Source organism: Lactuca virosa, chromosome 2 (genome assembly GCF_052849685.1).
Source record: "Lactuca virosa cultivar CGN04683 chromosome 2, Lactuca_virosa_CGN04683_v6, whole genome shotgun sequence".
In the NCBI taxonomy this organism is placed as follows: domain Eukaryota; kingdom Viridiplantae; phylum Streptophyta; class Magnoliopsida; order Asterales; family Asteraceae; genus Lactuca; species Lactuca virosa.
In genome coordinates, this window is record NC_136427.1 from 281,546,582 (window position 1) to 281,555,974 (window position 9,393).

Sequence of the window (9,393 nt, forward strand, 5' to 3'; positions counted from 1 at the left end):
CTCATTTGGGGCATTTGTATTTATTGAACATTTATTTACCTTTTTCACCCTAAATTAGGTTCAATAAACATTATTGGCATCAATTGCTTCATACATTCCCATTCTTAGTTTTCATAACATTCTCCATTTTCTTTATAATCCACTTTTACTTAATCAAATAACAGTCGTCCATTTTGCACAACCTTGCAAATTAACAATTTCAAATTTAACGGATTTTAGAGTGAATTTCTTTCTATTGAAGGGAGGATTATTCAAAACAACAAGGCACAGCTTGATTGAAATAATCATTAAAAAGATTGTCCATACAATCGATTGACCTTAAAAAAAAATAACACGTATTTGATTGCTCTTTGAGGCTATTGAAAAAATGAAAAAGGTACATATATAAATACATCAAAAATTACTCCACTGTACAAATGTACAATACGACATCCATATAAACAGAGATTATATTATAATTAATAACAGATTTAGGAATATACTTATGGTGTGAGTTAGTCACTCCAAAAATACAATAACATATATTTACGTACAAAATCACTACAAATCTACAATATCCATTCATAAAGCGAATCTATTCTTGATACTTCTGATCTTTGTGAAGAATTGCCTATAAAGTAAATATTAGAATGGTAGATCAAGCAGGAACATGTTGAGTTCAATCAGTAATCAAAAAATAAGGTATGATTATGAAGTTCGTGTTTCCAACTATAAAACAATGAATTATTGATATACTTACAGCAACTCAGTGGCGGAGCGCAGTAACAATGAATTTGGCTACCAACGAAAGAGATGAGAAAGAGATAGCAACGAGAAATGCTATTCAGTTAATAACTTAATATCGAGATTCTTGGAATAAATTAATTTTTTGGATGAGCGTTTCTTAATTCGAAGGATGGCGTTTCCTAAATTGATATAAAGATTCTTGGACTAAATTGATTTTTTGGAATGAGCGTTTCCTAAGTTGATATCGAGATTCTTGGAATAAATTTGGCGGTGCTTTTTCGACCCCACTCTTCTTTTGGAATGTATAACGTAAAAGATTTGGGACTTTTGGTATTTTTCATAAGAAAAAGAAAATTAGTTGCGTTTCATTTAAAAATCTTTATTATTATTAATATAATTATTATTATTATTATTATTATTATTATATAATTTTTACAAGCGTTTATTTGGTATGACATTTTTAGTTTTTTTTCTGAAAAACAAGAATATATATTTTTTAAAACAAGTTGATTGGTATATAATATTTTGACTAAACTGCACAAATGGTCCCTGTGGTTTGCTCAAAATTGTCACTTTGGTCCAAAAAAGTTTGGACTAGTACCAGAGGTCCAAAACTTTCACTTTGTTGCGTTTTTGGTCCAATCTAATATGTCTTTTTTCAAAATGACGGATTTGCCCCTATTAATATGATTTTCTTTTTCTTTCTTATTTGCTTTTCTGATTTTCATATTAAAAAAAATAAAAATAAATATACAGCTAATAACCCACCAAACTCCACCCCACCTCTCTCTCTCTCTCTCTCTCTCTCTCTCTCTCTCTCTCTCTCTCTCTCTCTCTCTCTCTTACTTCTCTAGAAACCATCTCTGTATCGGCGCCTCTTCTCCGATCTCCGCTCCAGACCTCCGATCGACAGTACCGGATACTGCTCCTTCTCTGATCTGGCGAGTCCCATTTTCTTTATCGGGTTACCCCTTCTGGATCGATACAGGAATTTTGATTTCTGGAATTGATGAATCACATGGTTTTCTTCTTCTGTTTTGAATCTAAAGATCAATTCGTGTTTGATTTTTGGTTTGGGTGTTAAACCTATTTTCTTTTTCTGGTTCAGTAAGCTAATGATTTTTTAATAAAAATATATGAAATACATTTTGAGGGGCTTGGCTAACTTCTTTTGAAGAGCAATATGTAGCTTAAATCAGAAATCGAAAGACCATGGCAAATATCTTATATGTTTTTGTTCTCCTGTGATTCGATTTTGTTTTATGGGGCTGATTAATCGATGACCCCTTTTGGCCCCTTATTCCATGTATTGTTCTCTGCAGTTCAACAAAAAGAAAGAAGAGACCTATCGTGGCTTCTTGTGTGGGTGCAAGAGAGATTTATGACCAACCAAAACTCTAATTCCAGATATTCAAAGAAATTGCTTCTTCTTCAACTCTTGTTGGCGGAAAGAACTATGGGATTTTCCGTTTCACAAAGAGAAACTTGAATAAGGAAATTATCTTAAAATAATTGTTGTAGGCGGTGGCCTTCATCACGATCATCTTTGATTCCTTCATCTCCAATCTGGTAAAAAACAGGGGTATAGTGTTCAGTTAGTGGTGATGGGCAATGGAGATTAGGGTGTAATGGTATGAAGTTAGAGAGAGCGAGAGAGAGAGAGAGAGAGAGAGAGAGATTGTATATTTTATTTATTTATTTTCTTTATAAAAAAATTATTAAAGTAAAATAGCAAAGACAATTTTCTTTTTTATTTTTCTTTTAAACTAAATATATTTAAATAAATAAATAACTAAAAAAGAAAAAAGTAAGGGCAAAATCGTCATTATGAAAAAGTTCAAAACAAATTGGACCAAACTCGCAACAAAATGAAAACTTTGGACCTATGGTGCTAGTGCAAACTTTTTTGGACCAAAGTGGCAATTTTGAGCAAACCACAGTGACCATTTGTGCAGTTTAGTCTAATATTTTTTTAAAATACACAATAATGATATGTTTTTTTTTCATATTGTACAACCATTATAAAACATAAATTATTGTGTATATTCCAACCATTATAAAACATAAATTACTGTGTATATTCGAAGAATTATTGTAACGCCTCGTTCCTGGTACGCATTTAATCTATTAAAATACTCATTTTGTAAGAACTACTCGACGAGTTGGTAGCCCTAACTCGTCGGGTAGATGCCAGTTGGGACGCGGGGTTTAAGTGGTCTACTCGACGAGTCGAAGCCTGAACTCAACGAGTAGGTCCATCAGGAGGAAACCCTAATCTTCAGGGTTTGCACCCTATTTAAACATCATATCTAGCCTCCACCCCAGCCTCTATCACCTCCAAACCCTAATCCACCTTGAGTGATTTTGAGCTAGTTCTTGCCATTTTGAGTGATATTGTGCCATTTGAAGCTTGTGGAAGAAGAGGAAGATAGAAGGCTCAAAGGGGAAGAAGTAGATCCAGGAGCTACACTTCATTTACTGCATATTCTGGTAATCAAGTCCCTAACTTGATCCTTATTCTCTTAGATCTATGTGTTTACATTTTATGAAGGAATTGGTTCAAGAACCTTAGCCCTTGGGATTGGGACGTCCCAAGTGATGTATATCTCAGATCTGGGGTCTAGGAAGGGTTCCATGGCATAAAGGTGCAAACTTTATGACCATGGAGACCCCATGCAAGTTTATATGCAAGAACATGGCCTTTTTAGCCCTAAAAGACTATGCATGGGAGGAAAGCTCGGGACTTTACGTATCCCACAGATGATAAGAGCCTAGATCTGGTATATTGTGCTTTGGTTTATGGTATTATGGCTTGTGGACCAAGTATTATTTCTTAAAGAAGTTAGGGTTTGGGTTAAACCCATTAGGAAGGACTAAGGACGGGTAAAGTTGGAAACTTTACCCTTAAGAGTGTATTTCCAGTATGAAGAAGGAGTTTGGACCATAGATCTGAATGGTAGGAGCTTAATCCATTGAGATGGCTCAATCAGACAGGGGAACTCGTCGAGTCCAGGGAAGGACTCGACGAGTTGAAGCGGGTTGTCCTGATTATTATGACAGCAAGAACTCGACGAGTCTGTTAAGGGACTCGACGATTTGACTCAGTTGACCACGAGTTTAAGCATTTAGGGACTCGCCGAGTTGGGAGATAACTCGACGAGTTGGGTTCACTGGGAGTTGACCTTGACTTTGACTTTGACTTTGACTAGGGGTAAAATGGTCATTTTACCCTAAGAGAGGATTACCAGATTCTGATTAAGTGTTATTATGGAATTGATAGCTGGAGAGTCGCCGGAGCAGCAAACAGTGATTTCTCACTCGAGTTTTCAGCAGTCAGTCTTGCGAGGTGAGTTTCCTTCAGTAGGAACGGGTCTACGACACCAAGGCCGGTCCGTATATGTGATATGTTAGTAGTTGAGTGTGGGCGGGGCCCGAATCTCGCAGTAGCTTAGAGTGGGTGGGGCCCAATGCTTATAGTAATATTTGAGTATAGATATGTGATTGTTTGGTAGATATACTTGTTGTCTGTTTGATACTTGTATGCATGTTAGTAGCGGAGTGTGAGCGGGGCCCGAATCTCCTAGACAGCGGAGTGTGGGCGGGGCCCGTATCTCCTAGTTTCATGATATTTGTATGGTATGTGGTAGTTTGGGGAACTCACTAAGCTTCGTGCTTACAGTTTTCAGTTTTGGTTTCAGGTACTTCCACTAGCAAGGGGAAGGGCTCGGGATGATCGCATGGCACACACCACAACTTCAGCCTGGGATGTTTAGACTCTGATATTTTCATAAGATTTGATACAGTATTTTGACATGATGTTTTGAGATACACGATTTATGGTTTTCTTTATGATGATGGATGACTTATGGTTTTATTTTTGGTCTGTATTTTTGGGATGTTTCAATTATTGTGTACGAATCATCTTCTTTTCCAAAACTACAAAGAAGTGAAAACTAATAATTAGTTTTTTTTGCACTTTACCATTTCTAAAACTTTCTATAATATATATACATACACACACTCTTTGAGCACAAATGACGGGTAGCACTCGTATCAATCCATCACTCAATGGAGTTAGCATCCATAAATTTCATTTAGGAAATCATTCTACTGTAGATGGTGACATTTCAAAAATCAATGTAATTATTTAAACTTAGAATTTCCAGAAAATATTTTTACATTTTGTTTGGACAGAATTCAACATATTATAAAATAGCCAAAAACTATTATCAAAATTTATAACCTGTTTCAGAAATATATTTCAGCAATTCTGAAATTGTAATGTCCCAAAAATTACAAATAGATCTTTGAATTTTAAAATATAATAACCAATTAAACCTTTTCTTCAAAAACCATTGACTAACATTTGATTGTTTGAAACCATATAATATCAGAGTTAAATTTACAAAAATGTGGAAACGAACATCTTCGATGCGTGTGTACAGTCTCCCCGAGCTCTTCTCACGAACGACCTGTCAAATGTTGAATCTACAACTGTAAGCATAAAGCTTAGTGAGTTCCCCCGTATACCACATATTCCACCATACATATAATGCATCCACAACAATCCTCGACTCTAGCGTCGAGCGACCAAAACTCTTATCCACAAACATGCATTATATGCAACGGGCCCAACCTAACTCATAGAACATGCCTTGCCCAATCATACATAACGGGGCCCGCCCAGCATACATAATGGGACCCACCCAAGGAGTGAACTGGCCCCGCCTAAACTCCACTGCCAAGAGCCACAACCTGGTCTTCCATACGTTATCATAGGCCAGATCTTGGTCTTTCATACAATCCATAAAGTCATATGCAATCAGGGGTCAGATAGACAGTCGAACATATGATCCACCCGAGAGCGAATTATCTAACAATAACATCACAATAAGGCATTAGACCAAGAGTTCTCAGACTGTCCAACTTAGACTACATAGAACCCAAACTATCACTACCACAAAATCATGTAACATAAACACATAACATGAACTAGCATATTGCATACCCTTGACAACTAGCCTTCCCTAGTTACCTTGCCATTGTCCATTTCTCAAACAAGTTCTTCACTGGTCATTCCTACACAATCTTGATAACTGTCCTACCCCAGTTATCCTAACTAAGCATAACTCCTAACAGAAATCATACGATCAATAGTCAAGACCCTACCAGTCTAGCATACCAAAGAACCAAGTCTTCTTAATTACAAAGCATAACAAGAACTTATCTAGACGGCTAGCATACTTGTACTCTAAAAGTACCTCTATCCTACCATGAAAAGGATATACAATGGGACACATGGCATAGTGAGAAACTCACCTGATTCACAAAAGAAGCACAATAACACTCTAACTCATTGCACTGATCAAGCCCTCGAACCAACTAACACCAAAACAGATAAATTCTCAACTAACCCCCAAATCCTCCAAGTTTGACCCAAAGTCAAACTGGTCAAAAGTCAACAGTCAACTTAGTCAAAGTCAATGTCACGTCGTGGCATTCCTTGCGTCACGTCGTGAGAATGCAAGGACAAGGTCACGATTCTGAGCACCACCGCGTCGTGGAAAACCCTAGGCCACGTCGTGACTTCTGGTAGAATGCAAAATCCTCATTAAGTGCTTAATTCCTTCAGATCAAGGCCTATAACTTCAAATGCAGTTATTTTTACTAACTTAATGGATAAAGTTTCCAACTTTATCTATTACGGCTTCATCCCAAAGCTAGATCTACAACCCTAAGTCCATTATGTCTTTAATATGACCCTAACTTGCTCAAGGACCCAAAATAGCTTCACATATAACTCTTTTCTCATTCTCATAAACCTAAGGACCATTTGAGAGTCACAAAAAGATCTGGAGTTCCTCATACTCCAAGAGCATTCATGGAAGGGACCAAAATCATCTACATGAGCCCAAACTTGAAATAAGAAGAACAAAGATCAAGATGCGAACTTTTTACCTCCAACAACTCCAAAATCTGATGGGAATGAGGGATCCAAGCTAGCTCCTTGCTTCCTTGCACCACAATGAACTTCCTGTTGGGTTTAATGGGCATTCTAACACTCCTATGATGTACATGCAACCCTAAATACCTTGGATCTATGTTTTCTCTATTATACATGCAAATATCAATTTTCCAACGTATTGTTCTAACTAGCATAATATAAAGTACACATAATATAAATCTAGTAGAATTACATACCTCTTGTTTGGTGCTTGATTCCATGGAGCTCAAGAGCCTAGTGCCCCAAATGTGACACCTCAAATGGTTCACATAACATCATGAACACTTGGAATAACTTGAGAAAAAGTAGAACACTTCTAAAAATCGGTTTGCCCTCCACACATAGACTTAGTGGCCGATTTTGACAAGAATCATATGTTTATATAGTGTGACACTATTAGGGTAAACCCTAATAGTCATGGCTTTCCATTTCCTTGGATCCATTGGTTCAAATACACCATGGAACATCCTATGGGTTTTAGCCCAACTTGATAATCCATGGAGCATTAGCCCACTATATAAGTAGGGATGATTTACACAATCAACCCATATATTTAATTAGTCTTCTTTTGATCACTTAATTAATTCTAGATTAATTCTTGATCAATACTAATTAAATAATCTTATTAATATATTAGAACTTATAATATATTAATAAACCTTAAGTGTTATTTCTCTCATTTTAGTCTATCCAAATGCATGATGCCATGCAACCCAAATGGACCATGCCGGGTCGGGTCAAGTATATACCAATTATAGTTATGGACTTAGACACTAATCCAACAGTCTCCCACTTGGATAAGTCTAATAACTATTATTGCAAGTATGCCTTCACAACCTGACCAGCAATCGTAGCTCTTAAAAGTTGTTGCCGAACTCTGAACAAATCAATGACGCGTCCATTAGATAAGTGATCATATATTCCTCCATTCTAGATATCATATGGACTGAGACATGGATTATAATCATTCTCTCTGTCCATTTGTTGTTTCCCGATTTCCGATTTATGACGACTGACTAATTGAACAAATCAAATCAGTCCAGGCCCGGCCGAGCACTTACATTTTGTCATCACTAAATCATCGAGGGGCCCACAGATATCGCTTTTATCCCAAAGGTAAAAGGAATGGATAAACTTCGACTCATATGCTTGTACTGACTACTTGTTGAATCATACACAAAGGCATGTTTTATAACATCGAGTTACCAATGCGTTTACGTGCAATTAATGTATAACCAACTCATAGTCAACAACTCATATCTCTAGGTTTGAAGAATATAAGATATTATCGTCTCATGATTCACTCGTGATAAAATCCATGAAGTGATTCAAATGAGCGTGGGTTGAATCCAATACTCAGAACTTATGAGCACTTATGAATGTTGTAGCAACCACTGCTATGTCTAATGCACATTAGACAAATCATACAAGCCAAATTCATGACAGTCTTGATTCATATCTACTTCCAACATACACAAAGGCATGTTTTATAACATCGAGTTACCAATGCGTTTACGTGCAATTAATGTATAACCAACTCATAGTCAACAACTCATATCTCTAGGTTTGAAGAATATAAGATATTATCTTCTCATGATTCACTCGTGATAAAATCCATGAAGTGATTCAAATGAGCGTGGGTTGAATCCAATACTCAGAACTTATGAGCACTCATGAATGTTGTAGCAACCACTGCTATGTCTAATGCACATTAGACAAATCATACAAGCCAAATTCATGACAGTCTTGATTCATATCTACTTCCAACATACACAAAGGCATGTTTTATAACATCGATTTACCAATGCGTTTACGTGCAATTAATGTATAACTAACTCATAGTCAACAACTCATATCTCTAGGTTTGAAGAATATAAGATATTATCGTCTCATGATTCACTCGTGATAAAATCCATGAAGTGATTCAAATGAGCGTGGGTTGAATCCAATACTCAGAACTTATGAGCACTCATGAATGTTGTAGCAACCACTGCTATGTCTAATGCACATTAGACAAATCATACAAGCCAAATTCATGACAGTCTTGATTCATATCTACTTCCAACTTATGAGCACTCAGCTGGACTTTTAGAAATCAATACTTTATTGACTTTCTTACCAAAGTTCAGATTTCTGATACGCAATTGCTTTGATAAGACTTTATCAAAATCATACACCTTTCCTTAGATAGCTCACTTGTGTGTCTAAACAATTATGAAGAGGGATGCCGTAATCATAATGTTTAGACCTTTTGTCATCCTCACAATTGCTATCTACTTAAAATCTACTTAGTGAAAGAGTTTCCTCACCATCATTTTCATGAATCGGAGAGAAACCTTATGACACTTAGATTTTATGGTGTAAGTGTTCCTATCCATGTGAATTTGTCATAACCATAATCACAAGACAAGGTTAGTGGCAAATCCAAACACATATAGATTGAACTTGTTCAATCTTAATTTCTTGCCACCCGGCAGCACAAGGGCCTACCATTGCTTCCAGGTTGTTATGCAAACAATTGAGAACTCATAGAACTCACAAGCATAGTCAACTTTTAACTGGAATAGACACAGAAATAAAAATATGTCAACACGATAGGTTACAAACCTCAAGTTGTGGGCTAGTGATTAACAAAACTCTTGATTAGTTCTTGAAACTATTTT